The following is a 21,383-nucleotide window of genomic DNA, read 5'->3' as shown; positions in this document are numbered from 1 at the left end:
TCAGAGGTCCTGTGCAGTGGAGTCTTTCCAGGCTTAGGACTCCCACGGAGACAATGATGTAACTAGTTTTGGGTTTTCTCACTGCAGCACCTGGAGCTCCCTTTGCAAGGCAGCCTGCTTCTGATAGCCCCTGTGGTGGCACCTCTTCACAGAAATTACATTGTAGGCCTGCTGTATAAACGCACTCTGATACCCTAAAAAAAACATGCACTGCTGGTCTTAAGAAGCAGTATTTCTTCTCAAATGACAGTTTGTGGTCATTTCTCATTGCACTACAGCAGACAGTGATAGCTGGTAAAATTGCTATTGCTTGCTCTGCCTACTGGACTACCAACTCAGTGTCACGGTGATGGTAACCACAGCCTGGTAAAGCACTCGAGCCCTCTGTGAGTAACTTTTGTTCTGCTCCTTTGGTCCTTCCTTCATTCACCGTAAAGTTCAGCATGTGCCTTAGTAAACGCTGAGTTGTCCTCCTCAGCCTAACATGCTTACATTGGATGAAGTGTTTGACGTACCCCATCTCAAAAAAACATTAGAGCCTTGGAGAAGAGATATTATCCTTTTACCCTAACTTTTATTTATTGCAAGTCAATGCTGTTTCCATGGGGGTACTGCAATGTTCTGTAAAATGCAGAAACGTTGGTTTCATTTCAGACCTTTCAGTCAGGAACACGCTCTTGGGAAAGCAGAGGTCTCACAGGGATTGCAATGCACAGGGAACACTGTGATTAGGCGGGTTTCAATCCTGGTTATCAAGAGCTCTGAATTGTTATGCTCAAATCCAGAATAGGAAATTAAAACTGCAGAAGCACTATGCCAAGGGGAACAATTTAATTCCTCTTAAATACCCTCCTGCTGAACCTGTGCATTTGCCTTGTTTATGAAATAGAAAGGTTTTCTACCAATTAGGAAGGTGAAGTAAAATTAGAATGCGGCAGATGATGGATAACAGAGGAAACCTCAAATAATAGTTTGTCCCTTTTCATTCTCATGGACTGATGTGTTACCTCAAGATGAAGGTGAGGGATTTTTATTGCCCTCATTTGCATGAACGTAGGCGGAATAGCATGGGTAAAGCCCTCTTCCACAGCTGTCGAGAGGCACAAGTTCAGGCAGTTCTGACCCATGCTTAGACAGCACCTCTCCTAAATAACGTCCTTTATGGGAAGAGAGTTGTCAGCTGCATTATGAAGTACCACACAGTACAGTGGAAAGAAATATACGGGGAACTCTGAACTACATGTTACTTGTCACCTCCAGGCCACGTATTCAGGCAGTTCTTTAGCTTACCAAGTGGTTTCTGAAAGGTCAAAATTAAACTGGATGCTTCCATCCCCTTTACAGTAATATTACAGACTTCAGTGCAATTTAAGGGGATCTAGACCTGCTCTCCACAGGCTTAGGATGCAAAATTACAATATTTTGTCTTCTATATGCCAATTATACTAAGAGTAACACTGCGTAGTGACATAATTTTTGAAACCTTCTACTGGAAGTTCTCAGGACTACAGACTTAGTCATCAGGCTTTTACATTACCCAGGAGAAAGCAACTACAAATGCAGAGGTATCAGTTGTATTACGGACAAGATCAGAAGAAGAAAAGCCTCTGCTCTTCATTGCATTCTCAGCTGCTGACTTTCAGGAGCACCCATGCTAAGGGATCGATCCCTGGGGATCCGTGGCATGTGGGAGTAAGAAAGATGTCTGTGGATGCACACTTCAGAGAAACGGCAAGGAGGGGTTTGGGACTGCAAATGTAATGAGCTGAACTCTCCTTTGTTACGCCAGTAGAACTTCCTCGGATCTCAACGGGTTGCACAAGTGTGACAGGATGCTGAGCGTTGCCCCTCGCACATTAACACTGAAATTTTATTGCTCTGAAGGGAACCTGTGGGAAGTAATGATTAGACAAAGTATAAAGCTTATTTTGAAAAGAGAGGGATTTTTGAAAGCTAGGCTAGAGGTTACAACGAATGAGAGTGGTATCGAGACGAAATAGCTATAGAAAGATAAAGAAAAGCTGAAGATGTGATAAAAGAAGAGAGAGGTACAGCAGAAAGCTGACTCCTAGCATAGTGCCACACGAGGAGGCTAAGAATACTTCACTGCACAATTAAAGTTACAAATGATGAGGCAAAAGTAGCTTAGTGTGCTTCTAGTCAAAGCTAAAGATGGTATCAATGATCACAAATTATATCACTCCTCCAAGGAAATAAGATTTAGTGGAGATTTTTAATAGGTCTGCTCTGGATCATTCTGCCAAAATAAGCACAGAAAAATCAGGTTGTTCTGATTTTTTCAGAGGTGCTCTTGTCTTTTTACAGAAAAGCACTCCTTGTCCTTCCTCAAATTGTTATTGTCTGTCATTGGCCACTGCCATTTAAAAAGCAGAGTGTTTCTCTTTAGTGCTTTTTGTTCCCAGAGCACCTTGAACCTAAAAGAAATGGAGGCCTTTAGAAAGCTAATGGAAGCTTCAGGTGCTCAACACCTGTGAAGAGAAGGCTCTGGTTTTCTAGTTTCTCTCAACTCCCCTTTAAGCTGTCTTTAATAAAAACATAATGTTGAATTGTTCACACTACTGTACACATACAGCACCCTGGTTCAGCCATGATTCTCGTCTTTTGTTTCTGATGTTTGTGATACAGCAACTTGTTTCTGTTTCAGAAAGCTGAGAGGCAAAAGTGAGACTTTCTATAACAACACAGAAAAGACACAAATGTTAAAAGCTGTACAACAGATTCAAAACAGACAGTCACCTGATGCCCATTCCATTCCTGGATTTATGCTGAAATATGGGGGAGAGTGCCAATGCATTTGTTGAATGCATAAAATCTGTGAGGCTGTCTGTCAGGTGGGAATCAGTCAGGAAGCCTGCAGCAAGGATACCCATAATTATGCCGTCAAAAGACTTGCAATAAGCAGCAGAATATTTTATTTGCCGTCAATCCTACAAAAAGTCTTTTGTAACATCTGTGTCAGCAGATTCCAGGTCCCAAGAGGTGCCACTTTTTGAAAGCAGCAGAGAACTCAGCAAGGGTTTGTGGTGGTGTGTTTGCCAAGTATATTCATTGGCAAACTTCACTGGCTTAATGAAGTTATAGGTGGCAGAGGACGTCTCAGTTTTGCCTGCGTTTGAGGCACTAATTGTTTCTCAAGGTGAGTTGGACCTTCACATCAATTGATGCTCATTAATTAATTAATTAATTATTTTCCTTTTTAGTGACTCCAGATACGATCACTATCCACTGGAATGTTGTTTTTGGTGCAGAAGACAGTTTGTTGCCCCTTTTCTGTCTGATATTGCAAGGCGCATCCACGTTAGTAAACAGGGATCGTTCTCTGGCCCTGAGGTCCACTGGCACAGCACCGCTCTCATCCATATGGCTAAACTGCCTCTCAAAACAGGGGGCCACATGTGGCCTGCAGTCGGGCAGGTCCTGAGCCTATGTTAACCCTCGGGCTGTGCCTGAAGCCTCAGGGGGATGCTAATTGCCCAAAACCATGTCAGGGACCTTGCCATGCAACTTCCAGTATGGATGATCCCAGGCCAGCACACAGCCCCATGCCCTGGCCTGGTCTACTAGCGTAGACAAAGCCACATAATGTCACTTTGTCAACCTTCTGGGTCTGCTGTTCTCATACATGACAGTAGCTTGAAAGACTGGACCTTTGATTTTGGTGACTGTAAATCAAAGCACCCCACCTGATCTCAAAGACATTGAAAAGAAGCTGAAAAACACAGCTTACCGTTTGCATTCAGAGTACTCAGATCTCTTTTAATTTATTTCTCCTGCCTTGATAAACCACTCTGAGGTCAATAATATCTAATTCAGCTAAATTGTATCATAAAATGTCTCTTATGACAATTTGTAGTTACGAGGCAATTATCTTAATTTTGTCTCTGATGAGTTTCTTTCATCGATTGAGGTTTTGATCGACTGTATCTGTGCTAAAAGGAAAAAAAAACCCGGCCATGCCTTGCTGAAGCTTTTTTTACTGGCTGTTTCATATAGTGCCTGCTCGCTGGAGCACTGTAAGTGATATGTGAAGCAAAAGATTCTGCTTGTCAGCCTGCTTCACAGATCCACTGAAAATAAACACATCAGGTGCCGAGCTGAGCTAATGGCACACTTGCTTCTGGTTGCTCATTTTTGTTTGGGGTTAATGTCGTGCCCCTGCGTGTACCATCTGGAGAGGGGAAAGAAAGATTTAATCAAAAATAAAAATAGCTGGTTTAGGTTTAAGTTTTTCTTTTGTACTATGAAGTGCACAGGAAGGCAAAATGAAAGGGTGTCATTCGCTGTGACCATTGAATAGAATAAGAGCTGTGAATGCCAGCAGGTCTGCTTCTCACCCATGAATCCAGCGCTTCATTTGTTTGGGGGAACAAGCTCCGCACACCTTTCCACTGAACCTCAGCAGTGCTTCTCAGCATAAACAATAGCTCATATTGTTGAGGAGGCTTATCAAGAAAGTTATGTCAGTAATGATGGGGATTTTCAGCTGGCATTCCCCGAGATTTGTGAAGCATTTGCTGCCCATAAGTGTGCTGATAAGCTGCTTGCTGATTCGAATATTCTATCTGCAGTGCAATCGGGCTCCCGTTTCTCTGACATGCCTCCTCTGTGTCTTAAAAATACCGCTAGCACATCAACAGCTTATCACAGGAAGCTATATGAATTCAGAACATGATTCTTTCTCAAGATCGTTCAGGTTAGGTGTCAGCATAGACCAAAAAAACAAGGCACTAGCAAGAGGTGAACATAACAAGCATATCTCATAATCTTTCGGTGTTCTAGCCCTCATTCTCTCATTCCTGCGCTTTTCGAGTATTTGTAGCCTTCACTATGCTGGTGTCTGCCTTTGGCTGTAGGCTCCTCAGGGCAACTGTGTGTTTGTGTCAGTAATACACTCTACCCACTAATGGCACTGTATGAGCAGTAATGAGTGAGCCCATTACAAGCAGCTGCAAATGCAAATAACAGCAATAGTGTGGATGCTCTTCTCCGCACCCGGATGCTTCAAACAGGAAATGAATCACCTGATTGCTCATCTGAATAATCACACTGGGGACCTGTATGCTTAACAGGTCTGACACAAATCCACCAGCAGTCGTGCAGGAGGCTCTCCCATCCCGGTGATGGTGTGTAACGACAGAAGCGCTGTGAATGACTGGAGTGATGACCCCCACGTGGAAACCTGCCGTGCCTAAAGCAATCGGCACTGTCCGGGTTCACTCGGACTTTGTGGTGGACACCACCAGGCTTTTCACAACTTCACCGCGCCTTCTCTTAGTAGGTGTGGAGAAGGCCAAGGAGAAAAGGATGTGGACACCAACATGCCCTTGGCACTTGCCGGTGTCATTTTCAGTTGCAAAGATAAAACATTGCCACTGTTGAAGCACACGTCTCGGGAGCTAATAGCTGTTCGCTGTTAGGGCTTTCATTCCTTTTCTAAAAGCTCTTTTAAAACTGGTAGAATTTTGCTTCAGAATTGAAACTGTCGTAATATCTTCTTTAAGCAAGGGGCAGTGTCTAGCAACTGAGCTTTCCTGTGTTGTCTTAACAGCAAATGTCTTCTTGTACAAAACTAGTTAAAATCCATTGGAAACATTCATTTTAACCACATACATGTTTCAAAGCTCTGCATTTGCCATATGTGCATACAGAAAAACAGGTTGGCCCAGCCAGATACCTATGGTTTCATTTTGTCTGCTGTATTTTATCTGCTATATTTATATTATATATAATTTGTGCGATTTTGGATATATCCAAATTTTCTGGAGCCTGTAGAGTGAGGATTTACTCGCCTCTTGAAGGCACTGAAGTCCTAACTCGGGTATGTGGAATAGCCATGGGGTTATGTTGTGCCTTGGATAACCTCAGTTTAATTCCCGCTTTGTCTTTTGCTTCAAGCAGAGAGACCTTGGGCCAGTACTGGAAGCCTTGAAGGGGATTCCCTGCACCAGACCAGCAGGGATAGCCACCGTGTAGCAGCAATGTGAAGCGAATTCCCTTCGCTTCCCAGCCCCTTTGCGGAGGCCTGGTGAGCAAGCTGCCCTGCCTGCCTCCTCCAGACAGTGATATGAGGGACCCGCACAGGAAAAGATTCCCTGATATGAGGGGCCCACACAACAGAAGAAGAGACACCCTAGTTCTTTATCAGTATAAGCTAAAATTTCTTCAGTATTTTTTTTTTCTTCTGACTGCTCAGGCCAAAATTTCCATGAACTGCAATACGAATTTTTATTGTATGAAATATTAAGGGCCTGTCCCATCTCTATGTGTATGCACATTAAAGCAATTGTGCAGGAAAAACATTTAACTTGGTATCTCAAAATCACTTTTAAACTATTGGTTCTGGTTTTGAAATAGGTTTTTAAACAGGCTCTGTTTTAGTGCTGTGAAGATAAAAAACTTTGAAAAAGTTTTTTCTGTGAAAAGTTTGTTTCATTTAGCTAAGGAAACCTTAGAGCTTCATGTAGTTATTGGTGTATTTATTAATAGCAAGCACCCGTAACCGCAGCAGAGCTACCATGAACAACATCATCAATATACCCTAAAGCAATTTAGTTCAGCCGAAGTGGGGTGGGGGAGGACAAGTCGTCTCTGACTGATATGCAGACTTCTTTCATGGGAATACAGCTAGGATGCCTTGACTGCACAAGGAACTTGGTGTACTCAGACTGGCTCGCTCTGTTAAACCTTTTCACCTACTCAGTGGCCAAAAGAAGAGTTTTGGCTGTTCTCTATGCGCTTTTCTCATCCTGCCTGAGGTCTGGGAACTTCTGCCTGGAGTGGGAGAGACACAGGTATAAGACTCCTAACCATCAAATCCTTTTTTCTTCTGTTTGTTTTCAGTTGTAACGTCAAGGTCATCTCTCCATTAATAAGTTACCTCTGCATTCAAACAAAAAATCCTTTTATTCTCCAGAAAGCGGAGGGCTAGATTCACACAAGCACTGAAATGCTGTTTCCAAAACTGAGGTCTTCATAATCCCCAGTCCCTTTACTCCAAAGCACCTGAAGGCTGTAGCTTTTATGGTTTGTTTTTATGGCTGTAGCTTTTATGGTTTGAACATCACCTTTGCCCAGTCTAGTCTTTGACTCTGCCTCTTCCCAGAGAAGCTTCTCTCCCACCCCTGGCGAGCAGCTCAGTTCTGTCTCAGACAGGGGCACAGCTGGGACCCCAAACTAGGGGCTGCGCCTTTCTGCGGGGCTTGCTGCAGTGGAGGTTCCATGGGTGCTTTTTCTACCAGCACCAGTGCCCGGTTTCAGGGATTCAGCTGGGTTGTTGGCATCACTCACCTGTACCAGAAGGGATTAACCCATCACATTGCCCTACAAACCTGAGGCTGCCCTAACCACAGGCAGCCTGGACTGTCTCCCAGGCTGGGTTTGGAGCAGCTCTGCTCTGGGCAAGGCACGCTCTGCACAGAATAATCAAACACTTGTTGGAAACAGGAGAGGGAAAGTCAGCACTCAACACTCTCATCGTGTTCTTCAGCTCTTCTTTGAAAGCAGAAGAGAGGTGGTCTGAGGTCCCAGTTAGTGATGAGGTATTTTATAGTCAGTATCCAAGAAGAGCTTGGGAGCTAGCTACCCAGAGCATCCTGCTATTTAGTAGCTTGAATGCGGGTTTCACGAACAGGGGAGACTCAACAGCCTGTCTCCAGAAAGGAAGAGCCTTCCTGAATGCTCAAGCCGAAGGGAAGAACAAAATTTGGACGTGTGCACTACTTGTTAGTGCTTGCTGTTGCCTGTCTTCATCTTCTCACAGCAAAGCAGCTCCTTCGACTCCATCTCGAGGCAAGCACTTCTATGCATGTGCTGTACAGGGAGTCTAACATGGAGGCAGAAGATGCTACAAGGTGACTAGGAGCGAGGCAATGCAACACGCTGTGATCTCCAAGCACGCCTTTTGGCACCAGAAGTACTTCTTACAGTGTTTTGAAAGCTTGGCAACGTTATGTCCATTTTCACAGTTTTCTCAGCTTCAGTAAATGATAGATGACATTTTTATATGTCATTTTTCCTGTCTTTGTGAAAGGTGATAATTTCCAGACCCACATGATTATCGGCATATATTGTTAGATTAATATTAATGCAATACGCATTCAACAAGGCAGTTATCTGAGCTCTGAAACACTACCATGCACACAGCAACCATTTTTAAAAGAACAGAGGTCTTTTAGCTTGAATCTCATTGAATCAAAATTACCTATCTGCAAAAATGGATACCATGTTTCAGAAAATGTAATTGCAATTGCAAAACTATTTACAAAAAATTAGACCAGGGTTTATATTTCACAGTGACGACATGACTTCGGTTCTTGTTTTGTGAACTGTTGGCAAACAAGACAGAAGTTTTTCACCTGAATGCAATTCACTGCTAGAATTTATTTGTCACATAATTTAAGCATATATTCTTGATTTATAGTTTGTTCAAGAGAAATTTACAGCAGCATTCAACATTCTGTGTTGAGCTATGCTGGTTGATATTGATAGTGTCTATCAGGTTATTGTTTTCTGTTCCCCGATTAGATGACATTCTTATAGTAAGAGTTTTCCAATGCCAACTCTAATGTTTTTTAATTCCAAAATTACTTTCGACGAGAATTCTCCTATAATCATTCAAGACGTCACTTGCTTCACCTATCACTCTTACCAGCTAATACATGTCACAGAGTATTCAAAGAAGGAAAATAAAAAGGGAGCAAGCACACCCGAAACAAATGCACGCTGATGGAATTCGCTGGTTTTCACCTCTACTGAAAAAAAACCCAACTTCTTTACATCGTTGTACGCACTCTTAAGGTTTCAAAACTCTGGGTTTAGTAAGTCTCAAATAAATCCCCACATGGAGGACAGTTTCCTCTCTAACTTTTTAAGACAGGAGTATTTCTAAGGGCAATGACCCACGAGCATCGGTAAGCTCACATGAACCAGACCAGGCAGCTCCCACCCAAGAGGGCAGAGTCGGGTGTGAAGCGTCGCTGAATCTCGAGTCCCTGACCGAGCCCTGCGCGGGGAGGGGGCGGTTCTGGCCCCGGTGAGGACGCAGCTGAGCTCCCAGAAACACGGGCGAGGCGCTGGTCCAGCTCGGCAGCGGCCGCAGGAGGGGAGCTGGTGCCCGCGCCCGCCGCAGCGCTGCGGCACACCGCCCCCGGCTACCGCCAGCGACCCCCGCCCCGAGACCCCGCGCAGGCCTCGCCCGCGCCCCGGCCCCGCACGGCTCGGCGGGCTCCGGGGGGGTGCGGGCCGCCGCCTGACCTTGGCGGGACGCTTCACGCGCGCGGGGGTTTCGCTTCGGTTCCGCCCCCCCCCCGCCGTTCTCCGAAGGCATCACAAAGGCGCGCGCGGCGGCCCGCGCGGCGGCGGGCGGGGCCGGGGGCGTGCGGCTGGGCGGGCAGCGCCCCCTAGCGGCCTAGCGGCGCCCGCCGGCCCCGGGGCTCTCCCCGGGGCTTCCCCCGGCGGCTGCGGGGCTTTGCCCCAGGCCCCGCCGGCTCCGGGGCTCTCCCCGGCGCTTCGCCCCGCGGCTAAGGGGCTCTGCCCCAGGCCCCGCCGGCCCCGGGGCTCTCCCCGGCGCTTCCCCCCGCGGCCCCGGGCTCTCCCCCAGGCTCCGCCGGCACCGGGGCTCTCCCCGGCAGCCAAACCGATCCCCTTCTTCCTCACACACGCCTGTTCCCCGCGGGCGGGCGAGCGGGGCTGAGCACCGACGGATTCAGCCGAGGCTTCTCAGCCCCTCCGGGCTTTTCTTCTACCGCACGGAAACAAATCATTTCGGCTTTTTTAGGCTTTGGGGGTTTGCTTGCATTGCCGGTTTCAGTCTGTGGTAAGGAACGGGGTTTTTAACGGCCGGCTGCGCGCAGCCCCACATCGATATTTCCTGAATCAGAGCCTTGTATGGCCATCACAAACCTGATGCCAAAAGGTGATTAAATAACTAACGTGGTTTCGATGTTCGGCAGACTAGAAGGTAATTTTAAATAAATGCAGTCTCTACAAACAGAGTGGAGACGGTTTTGGGAAACTGTGGTCCCGTCATGCAACCTACTACCCTGATCGTACTGAGTCCCGAGCAGCTCATCCCACCTCTGGAGCTGGGATGGAAACAGAGCCAGGACTGATGGGGGCCGTGAAGCCGCAGAAGGCAGCACAGCCTCGCAAGACTCTTGTGTCTCCCCATTTTTTACCCTCTGTGCAGAGTATTGCGATCCCCGTTGCTACAGGTAGCAGCTGGTCCACAGGACTGGACCAGACTGGCGCAGGGTGGCTTCTGCAGTGACAGTCACCTGGAAAATCATCGTGCACAGACAAATACCGTAGGAGCCCTGTCACTGAAACACAAGATGTTTTCTCCCCAGGGCTGCAGAAGAACCTGCCTGAGTCCAGATGCTGGACTTCGTCAGCTAATGATGCTAGGACTGAGAGCGGGGCATCAAAAAGCATAGCGTGGGAGGAAAGCGGCCTGTGAAAGGGCAATCATTTGTTGGTCAATCAGGCAGCTGCTGAGAAGAGGGAGATGAAAGACTGCTGGGGTTACTGTATAGGCAGATGTTTCACAAGTTATTTGTACAGCAGAACCATTGATTTGCTGTTGCTGTCGGGGTTTTTTTCGCCTAAATTAATGTTGCTTTCCTCCTCCTGCTAAAATCGTTTTTGTTTCAAACACTGGCTCATCGTTCACAGGGGGGAAAGCACAGTTTCTCAAGAGACACCAAAGGAGATACTTGTTTTTCCCAGTGTCAGAATTCGGATCTCAGGCTGAAGGCAACTGGTAACTTTTTGAGGCCAGCCCTACACTGCTGCTGCATGGGCTACCCCTGTCATTCATCCAGGACCATGCTCCTACAGCATGGACTTCCGCAGCAGATCCCTCCAAAAGGCCTGATGGGCTGTAGACAAATTGGCAATATCCAAGGACATCCATGTGCTGTGCTAGAAGCCATATGCTCTGGTTGTCTCCATGCAACAGTTCACTGCCCCTTTATAGCCCTTTGTGCTTAAGAAACCTGCTGTCATGGGCTTCCTCTCCCAACCATCCTGAGCTTTCTGCCAAAGTTGTCCCCATTCTTGTCTCTAGGCCATGGCTTTTTGCCCATCTAGCAAAATTCTTAAACAGCTCCTGATTTTTAGGCATTTTTTTCTGCCTTGTATCCACCCTCTGGTCAAATTCTCTTAATATTCCTTAATGATGAGTTCAGTTCTGTGAAGCTCCAAATATAAATACTATTAGTTAGGACTGTCTTGTTTGTTCATAATGAGTGTAACGGGACCCTATAAGCCTTAGGCAATCAACAACTTGTAGTCCTAGAATTAATCTATTATTATCTGTCAGAAAGAGTCTCCAAATAGATAGCTGTCAAGTGCAATCTCCTTTTCTGTAAAGAAAAAAAAAAGAAAAAAAATCTAAATCTCTGAAACTCATAATGTTTGACTACCAGCTGCATGAGATCTTCCAAACTTAAGTTCCCTATAATAATGCAATTTTCACTCTACAGTGTAGACAGATGCTTTAGGAGTAATTCATCCTACTTTCTGGTTTGATTCCGTGTTTTGCAGCAGACATCATCTCTTCATTCCCCCTCACTCCCCCAACATCCCTTCTGGAGTTTGTCATTTGCACGTTTTCACGTTGCTCCTCCAGCTACTGATCACTTTAAAGGGGGTAGTGCAGGGTGCCACCCCTCCCCCCCAGTCCTACCTACAAGAATTACACCCTGAGACGCAAAGATTTCACTCACATGAATCGCTCTGCTAATGCTCTGCAATGACAGCTACATCAGACCTCCTCTCATCAACAAAAACTTCCCAGACCTTTTGCACAACAACTATCCAGCTAGTACTAACGCACGAACTATTCCATTTCTTCCCTTCCCAGCCGGCTCCAGCACCGTTCAATACAAACGTGACTTCCTGAGGCTGAACTACATTTTCCTTCCTAGCATCCTTCATCTTTCATGCTCTCCTAGTTGCTTCCCTGATTAGGCTATCCCTTTCCCCTTTCTTGCTATACATCCTTGTCCCGGGGGGAAAGTAGCACTGCAGCCCTGAGGCATGACAGCTGCTGTGGGAGAGCGGCTCTGTAGCTGGCGGGGAAGAGTTGCCCACGCCCTCACTTGCAGGTTTTGGGAGGTTACCCGACGGCAAAGCCAGTGAACGCTCCGTTCGTCAGCTCAGGACAAAGCTAATAGCTGTGCCGTCCTGCTGAGGCCGAATGTTGTGCGCGGCACGTGGGGGTACGCTGGGCTGCTCCACTGAGAGCAAAGCTGTGAGAGTGCGGTGTGGTTGTCCATGTCCTCGGGAGAGGCTCCAGTCCCAGAGGTCAGACTCTTACTTTCATTAGGCAGTGCACGGGAAGAAAGAGAGCATCTCAGTCAGCTGCGGCAGCTTGTCCATCGTGCCCCAGGACCTCGAGTCCTGCTCTGCCGCTCCGGGCTGTCAGCAGCTCCCTCTGAGACTGCCGACACCAGCTCTCTGCTCCACTTCCAGCTTGTGTAGTTTCTGCTCAGGAGCCCATGGGGGAATCAATGCCATTCCTAACACAGCACTGCCCAGGGCTAAGCAGCCTCTTGCAACATGATGCAAAATTATCAATTTGCAAATATACATTCAACTATAAACCGCTTGTGGTTAGAGGGGTCCCCTGAGATACTATGGAAAGTGTGTAATGCCTTACATCCTGCATAAGCAGGCAATGGGGGAGCTTGTAGGGAGCCTCCAGGCAGCTGTGTAGAGAGGGATTGGGGGCTAATCATAAGATGGGAAAGGTGGTGGGACAGACCTGTGGGGAAGACCACAGGACTCAGTCCACCAGCCCCCCTTTTGGGAGAAAAGGGCTTTCCCTTCCTCCCCTCCTTGCCACCTCTGCTGTTCCCTGCGCAGAGAGCAGAAAGGCTGCCTCCTCAGCAGAGGCACATCGAACCTATGGCAATTAAATCTTCCAGCTGGCTGATCGCAAAGGGTGAGTGATATTTAGCAGCACAAGTAGAGCAAGAATAAATATGGCAGATAACAACTCGGTGTGTCTACACACAGCTTCTGAGCTTCTGGGGTAAACAGGGTCTATTTGGCTTCCTAGGAACCCAAGGCCTTCCGAGATCCCCAGAAAATGGTGTTTTGGAGGTTCCTGGGTACGCTATTGTGCACTCAAAAAAGCAATTTTTCAAAATCATACCCATGTCTGTTTCCTTGGCCATCTATATATTGGCTTTTAGCAGCTGGTGCTCTATAGATAGCGTATGACCAAGACACAGCTAGTGCCTGAGGGACATTATTGTTTGAGCTGCGGTGGTGGCAGCACAGACTCTCGGATTGAATTTGACACTTTGGATCCTCAATATGGTCTATTATATTCAGACAGAAACTTCCTTGAACTATACAGTGGTATTTTAAAGTTTAGTTTAAAGGTTTATTTTAGACTCACATTGAAAATATTTCAGCATGCAGGAAAAAGAAATTCAGAATTCTTTCATTTTCCCTGTCCTGACTGTAAATCAGCTCTTCCTCAGTGGGATTTTTAGAGCGTTACTAGGTTTCCCTCCCCTCTTCTCTATGGTCACTTGACTGAAGCATCTCCCCAACTTCACATTTACATTTTTCACTTTTTTAAATAGAGCTCCATTTGCTTTTAGTTAGCTTCATGGGAACACTGGAGTCTTCTGTGAATGTGTACAAGTAATGATATCTAGTAAATCCTCGAAATCTCCAAGAGAAATGAGTGAAGAGTCCAATTTGGATAATCTAGACTGTGGATTTCAGGCCATGATGGATGAACACAGAGTTGGCAGTGTAGTAAATCCTCCAGCCTACCATCAAGTTATTTTGTACCCTATGAGGGTTTTAATTTCTGATTCTGGGTGACCAGAAGCTTGTTATTATGAAAAGAAGATATCTTCATTTGGTGCAGGTGTCGATACTTCTTGAAAGCTTCCCAGTGAAACAAATGAAGGCCCTGGCCTTCTCTACGGGAAGTTTTATTTATTCAGTCTCTGACTTGGAATTGCTGAGATGACTTCAGCAGTTAATATCTCCTATGATTTCTGAATGGATGAAAGCATGGCTTTGTATGAATACAGACACAGAGCTGGGACTCCTGGGCTCCACTGCTTCGCGATGGAGGTGAAGCATATGGGTTGAACAAGGAATCATGATTATGCTTTATTTTTACATCTGACAGCAGTCTGGATCTGTTGATCTGAGTGACTTTGTAGCTGGTCACCCTCCCTTTCTGGGCAATAATAAAGACACTTCAGAGGACATGTTAATTTGCACCTACTCGTCTTCCAGCAAAGCAACCTCTTAGGTCTTTTGCTTTGGATGCCGAATTCTGCCCCACATTTTCATGAGAAGCAGCAGCTCTCAGGATGGTCCACGTAAGCATTTGGATTTCAGATCACTTTCAGAAGCTGGCTGTTAACAGGCTACTCTCAGACTTAAGTGTGGATCTGTTTGTTACCATCCTGCTGCAGGACTAAAACTTTAAATAATGAACGAACAACAAAACACACACATATCCTTGGGTATATGCAAAATAAATACAGAAAACATCTGACATTTTCACAGTAAGATGTATGTGAATACCACTCCATAATAAGATGACTGCTGCTGGTTAAAACATGCATTTTTCCCCATAATATTATCCTAGTGTTTGATAATTCATTTTAAGAGAAAAATATGTCAAATGAATTTGGATATATTGGAAATTTGCATTTGAGCACCATTCTACATAAAAGTCCTTCCAAAGCCCTTGAATATAAATGAATCTAAGTTATTTCCATAACATGTTGAACCATTATGCCAATGAATGAAAAGCTCCTCCTAATGATGTCAATTCATGTTCCAGATTGTGTAACAGGAGAGTAATCACATTGCAAAAGTTTCCGAAGCAGGAATACTCACATATACAGTGTTGTATGTTAGCCTGTTTTAAAATGGAGTTTACTTGTTCTTGTGCTGATAAAACTGCACCTTGTTGCAAATATTTCTGCTGTGATGGAGAATTTCTGTTAACCACTTTATGATCAGTCATATAAGATTTGGAAGATAGACTATTCCTGATTTTTCCCATCCAAAACAATAATCCTATCAGGCTTATCAGGAAATATTTGGAACATTGTTTTCAGAAATTACCTGTGACACCTGCAGTATGTTCTCACATATAAGGAGCAATAATATTGTCACTAGAAGCAATTTATTAATCGTGCTTCATGTAATGCAGAGTTGTATTTATTACAATTTTATGATACATTCCTATGCATTAGTCTAAAAGTAAAAATCAGAAAAGCTATTTAAAGTATATCTCTAGCTGAAATCATCTGCTTCCTTAATTATTAAATGCAGTTTTCTGAATAACAACGCAAAGTCCAAGCTTGTTTTATAACCTCTGGGGCTTATTCTGTCAGAAGTTCAGCTCTGGTAAATCAGCTTAGTCTACCTGTAGGTCCCAGGGATGAATAAAAATATAGGGAACTTCGTTTAAGTCTGCCAGCACAAGACCAGATATACTATCTTGTCCTGCAACCTCAGCTCTGTTATACAGCTTAAGAAGCTGGGATTAGGACTTTGTGAGTGTTAGGAGACTTGGGGAAATGGCAACTTTCTAAATGTTTATTGATTAGTTCACTTTAACCTTCCTTCCTGAAGATTCTGTTGAAGTTCCCAATAAATTTCTTTTCTCCATTAAATCTGGTTCTCTGCTGAGACATCATTTCTCTTCGGAGATTTATTTCACTTATTTGACTGTCATTTACTTTGTTGTTCATTCACTTTATTACACTGTTTTCCAGTTTTTTTCAATTACCATTAAGTCTGCAAAGCCTGGCACTCCAAACCCATCTTCAAAGACTCATTCTTGAAGCAAATGAGGAATCTTATGGTCTGGAAAGTCATTTGATCAGGACACTGAGAGCCATTCCAAACTTACCATTTGAAGAAGATGTGATAAACTCTTCCACTAAGTGGCTAAATGGTTACCTCTGCTTTCGGGGATCTGGTAGCATGGTCCAGGTTAAACATTTTTCATAATTACCATAACAGGTGAAATGATTACTAACTTTTTAAATAATCACTGCTGGAAGTCCAAGACAACTTCTTGGGCGAAGTGAGGAGGGTGAGAGGCTGAGGGCTAATGAAACCAGCAAGGATTCTGCAACAGAGCTTTTCCATACCAGTTTTGGAGGCAGCTGCCCATCAGCCAAAAGGCCAGTTCTTGTCTCTCATTTCTGGATGCAGGGTCAGCTGTTTCAGCAATGCTGCCCTCAGGGCTTGACCACGATTCCACTCTTCGCTGCAAGAGTGCAAGTGGGAAGCTCTGTTCACTCTCTGCCATTACCATTCTCCAGTTCCTGCCTGACCAGGAAGATGCCCATCCGCAAATGGGGCTCTGAGCAACACGATCTGGTTGAAGATGTCCCATTGCTCTTTGCAGGGGGGGTGGACTAGATGACCTTTAAGGGTGCCTTCCAACCCAAACTATTCTATGATTCCATGAAATCTCCCCTCTTTTCCCTTTAGGACAACACCAGTGAGTCAAGATTACAACCAGCCTGTCTTCCCAAAGGCCATATGAGGAAACTCCGTTCTGCTGTCACAATAAAGCCTCCAGTAGTCAGTGTTTTACCAAGATGAGTCTTATCCTTCAGTCTCAACAATCCTCTTTTTGTACATAAATCTTTTGGCATAAATCTATTTGTATGGAAACTACCTTCCGTGGGCCAGATGGCCTTTGTGTGTATTTTAGCACTGCTGCCAACAATCTGGGGAACTGGACAGAAATGAAACTCTTTTTCACAACTCCTATCAGTGCATTTTAATGATGTAAAGCTTCTAAAAAACATCTACGATCAGATGGAACAGGTTTATCAGAGTATTCTGAAGAAAAAAAGAGCATATTCATGAAGAGGAGGAAGGTACATGACACCCAGACTGTGCACCATCTATCATTGCTTCTGGTATGCTTTCAGAAAGTAAACTGAAAATGGGCTTACTTTTGCACAAAGATTTTTCAGCCCATATCATGCATTAGTCCCCATGCTAGATCATTACCAAAAAATCTGACTATCAAGCATTATAAATGTCTTAAATTAAGATTAAAATATATTGAAAAATATTAGGTTTTCCTAAGCTTTAATATGTCTGAAAGAGGAAGGTAACAATTTTGATGGGTGCAGAAAAATGATGAAATCAGAGAACAAAAGTTAATTAAAGCCTTGACTACTCAAAAAAAAAAAAAACCCAACCCAAACAACCCTACAGTACCCCAGGGCTTTATTTGTTTAGTTTCAGTTTCAGTTTAACGCTACATTGTCTGGATTTTAAAAAGACAATACAAATAAGAAGAATAATGGGTAGAATACATTTGTTTAGGATATTAACATAGACATTTCCTGCAATTCAGCAATTTGTGAGCAACAAAATAGGTCCCATTTGCATTGAGCTTCTGACCTGCAATATAGCTATAAAGATACCTCTGAGATTTGTCTGTTCTCCTGGAGCTAATCTGCTGGCTTGATTCCTGAAGTTTGTTGAGGAACATGATATGTATTGCATGATAAACACCACACAGAGGGTTTCCTGAGGAAGCTCTGTCTCAGAAATAAAATAGTGACATTTTAAATGCCAAGGATTATCAACAGGTTGAAAATTATAAGATATCACTCTGCTTGGATTTCTTTAATGCCTTTAATCCAGCAATGAAAATTGAGGACAGCATGGCTGGGTAACAAAGGAGAAGCCTGATTCTTTAGCAAAAAATCTAGGTGAATAACTTCCACATGCCATTCTTCTTGAAGAATATTTAATATCCATTTATTTGATGTGCACACAAATATTAAAGTACCTGGAGAAAAAAAAAAGGTTCTTATTTCTAACCTGATCGGAATTGGAATTACTAGGAATGCTATGAGAGAGCTTGTGCTTAGGAATCTGTGGACTGATGTCTTAACTGAAGAGGTTCAGAGAAGAGAACTAGAATTAGCCATAAACCTTCTCAACATCTGGCCAAATCAACCTCCAAACCTTTGGAGATTTGTCTATTCCTATTTGAATATGACAAAACCTGCAATGGAAAGACATATATCAAGGAAAAAAGAAGGGGGGACACAATTAATACTTATTAACATAATCTTTAGTTATCTGAGCAGTTTCATTAGAATCTGACTAATATTGGAGAATAAATTAACTTTTCACAACAAGCATTCTTAAATCTGTGCAGTGTGGAAAAACCCTTAGACCCTATCACTTCACTCGTTCTTAGTCTTGAATAAAGGACTTCAGACTGCAGGGTGACTGGTGGCAAAGTTCTCCCCGACTTCTGTGGAGCCAGAATTTCAGACGAGAGATTTCTATCACCATTTATGCACAGCATACTGCCACTTACTTACACTTACACATATGCACACCTGCACAGACACACACATGCATGCATACACAACTGCACTGACTTTCTACAAAGCCACACTACAGATTGGAACATTGCTGGCCAGACATAAAAATCCTTGGGTTTCTAAGGCTGCATATTTCCTGAAGGCCAGCAAAAATGAAATATTGGCATCCTGAAATTGTTGCTTTTGATTTGTGTTTCAACCAAAGCTAGGAGCTGCCTTGTTTTCTGGTTAGCTTTTAAAATGGGAAGCTTGAAAGGCAGCAGTATGTCTGCATAAGAACCTAGATAGAGCAGGGCTTGTCACAGTAAGGATGGGAGTCCTGTCCTGCAACAATTTCCTGCACCAGTCAGTGCTCCAACTTCAGAGATCAGCCCCATTAGCATGCATACCACCTGTACATGTTTTATTTGTAGAAGTAATGTAGAAGCAGAAAATGCATAGGTTCTGTGCTTGGGGAAAGAAGAGGCTGTGCTGTTCAATGCATTCAAATTAGACTGCCTTTATGGACAGAAGTCCTACTTGTGTGATAAAAGGCAGGGCATTTATCAATGTTCCTCTTTCCTATTGCTATTCAATCCTTTACAAAACTCTGCCTGAAAACATCTGAAACTTTCTTCCTGTTACAATTTACCTGCTTTAAATAAAAAGGACTTTGGATAGAGCTAAACCATTTTCTTCTTTCATTGTTAGTACTGACTTTGCTTTCCAATTGCTGAAATCTGTCTGCAGCTCACTGCTTTCCTTTCTGAACATGTAGTTCCAAGACCTCCTTTTTTAACCAAAGAAGAGTCACCTGGGGACTGTCTCCTAGGAGATTTAGATGAAGATTTAAGCAGAACATCACATTTTAATCAGATTTGTGCAGTTCGCATACAAATAAATCGTCGTGTAACAATGAAGGTCTTTCTATTAATAAGAAAATGTATTAATGTTAAAATGGAAAATACTAGCACAAGAGGCTGGCAGACATTTACATCTTATTAAAAATTAAAGCAATCAACAAGTTCACAGTCATTTCAGAGTGGGAATCTGATTTAAATAGTTTTGATCTAATGCGATACCACTAATGTCATTATCTGCAAAATAAGCCAATGAGTAGTATTTGTAAGACAGTACTGTATGCAACACTTCAGTCAGGTAAGTATAAAATAAAGTAATTGAACAAAACCTAAAATTCCTGGTTATTCATTGGTTTTATTGCATATGCTGAGTTTTATTTCATTTTCCATTTGACAAAAATTTCTGTTAGTTGAATACAAAGACCCTGCCAATGGAAAAAAATATTAAAATAGCATATATATGAGAAAAGGATTTTAAAAGACGCTAGAGTTCTTGTTAGTATGAGGGTAACGAAGTTGCCATTATAGCTTTTTTACCTGCTTTTTTTTATGATCTGTTCATAGCTACAGTTGGATTAAAAAGGGATTTTGCTTTGAATTGCCTGTTTTCACTGTGCAAAATTGGCTCCCTATGCCTGCTGCAGTTTGAAACAAAACCCCGTCTGAACAGGAATTCCAAATCTTCCAAATCACATTAAGAAGGAAGAACTTGGTATCAAAAGGCCAAGCTGCCACTATTTCTTCCTGATGACTCTCATTTAACAGCCATTAAAATGCAAATAGAACTATGATTTTCAGATCACAAAATTAACATTAACAGCTGGAATGATTGATTAAAGGTCATGGCAACTGTATAACTTAATTTCTTATATAATTGTGTTCAGTTTTCTGCAGATTGTTTGGATTTGTGAATTAATTTTAGCTTTTGCTGAACACTGACAGGTGCATTTATTGGTCTCTCATTTTTGTTAATATCTTCCTGTGTGAATGATTCCCTTCTTTCCAGGAATCAGAATAGTACCCAGAGGGGACACTCCAGAATTACTATCTTCAACTAACAGGTTTTGCAGCATATTAGCAGATCTCTCAGAAGTTTTTTATTGACCCAGACAAGACCAAAATGACAATTCATGTGTAGCTAACAAGTTACTCCTCCAGGAGCTTTCCCATGCATGTGTTTACAGAATGGAAAAAAAAATAGCACATAAGTTCCCAAGAGGCTTTGCGCTAACGGCTCAGATCCTATCTGAGCAGACCATCTTAGATCTGGCTTGCTTTAATGGATGAAATAAGCCATAGGTAGAACCACTTTCATATTACTTTTGAGTCAAGACATCGATAGGATGAGAAAGGAAAGATTTCAGGCAGCACCTGCCTGTACTCTTCCTTAGAGGTGCAAAAAAGAACCTCAGCTGTAATTCTTATTCTACAGCAAGAGTCGGAGTCATTTTTCAGAAGCTCTCAGAGCAAGATCTGCAAATACTCACCACCCACAAATGCAGCCAGAATTTCAAAAGAATTCAGCCCAGTAGTTTGAGCTTTTTTGAAATCTACCTGTTTATTTCAGTGCTCAACTGGAAGCACATCTAAAAACCAGATCCCAGTGACAGGTGCTAAGCACTTCCAAAAACAGGACCCTAGCAAATATGACAGGGGCCAGAGAGAGTCTAAGCTAGCATAACCTGTACCTGGTCTCACTCCCACTCCCCAGTAAGAACACATCAGCTCCAACGCCCGCACCTCTCCCCAGTGAGAGCTCTGTTCACCGTCTTCGGCTGCCCAGTCCTGAGTCTGCCTGCTGAGATGTGCAGTAGTTGTGCCTGTTGCGAGCCAGATGAGATTACCAAAATATTTCAGCATTTGAAAAGACCAGGGGAGCGTGTCAGTCTGAAATCAGGGTGAGACAAAGTGGCGCGGAGATAAAACATGACATTTTATTTTTTATTTCCCTTGGTACCGCTAGGGACAGACCTCTTTCAGGACCATTGAGACATTCTGGTCTCACAAACTCCTTGGTTTCGGAAAAGTGCAAGGCAGTGCTGATGCGCCTGCTCCCTTCCTGGGGCAAAGAGTAGCTTCTGAGGCTTTTGCTCTTCCTACTGAACTTTGCTATAGAGTGTTGGAGAAGGTTTATGGAGCGCAGGGGAGGCAAAGA

This window comes from Opisthocomus hoazin, chromosome 8 (genome assembly GCF_030867145.1).
Source record: "Opisthocomus hoazin isolate bOpiHoa1 chromosome 8, bOpiHoa1.hap1, whole genome shotgun sequence".
NCBI classification, from domain to species: domain Eukaryota; kingdom Metazoa; phylum Chordata; class Aves; order Opisthocomiformes; family Opisthocomidae; genus Opisthocomus; species Opisthocomus hoazin.
This window is presented reverse-complemented; position numbering follows the sequence as displayed.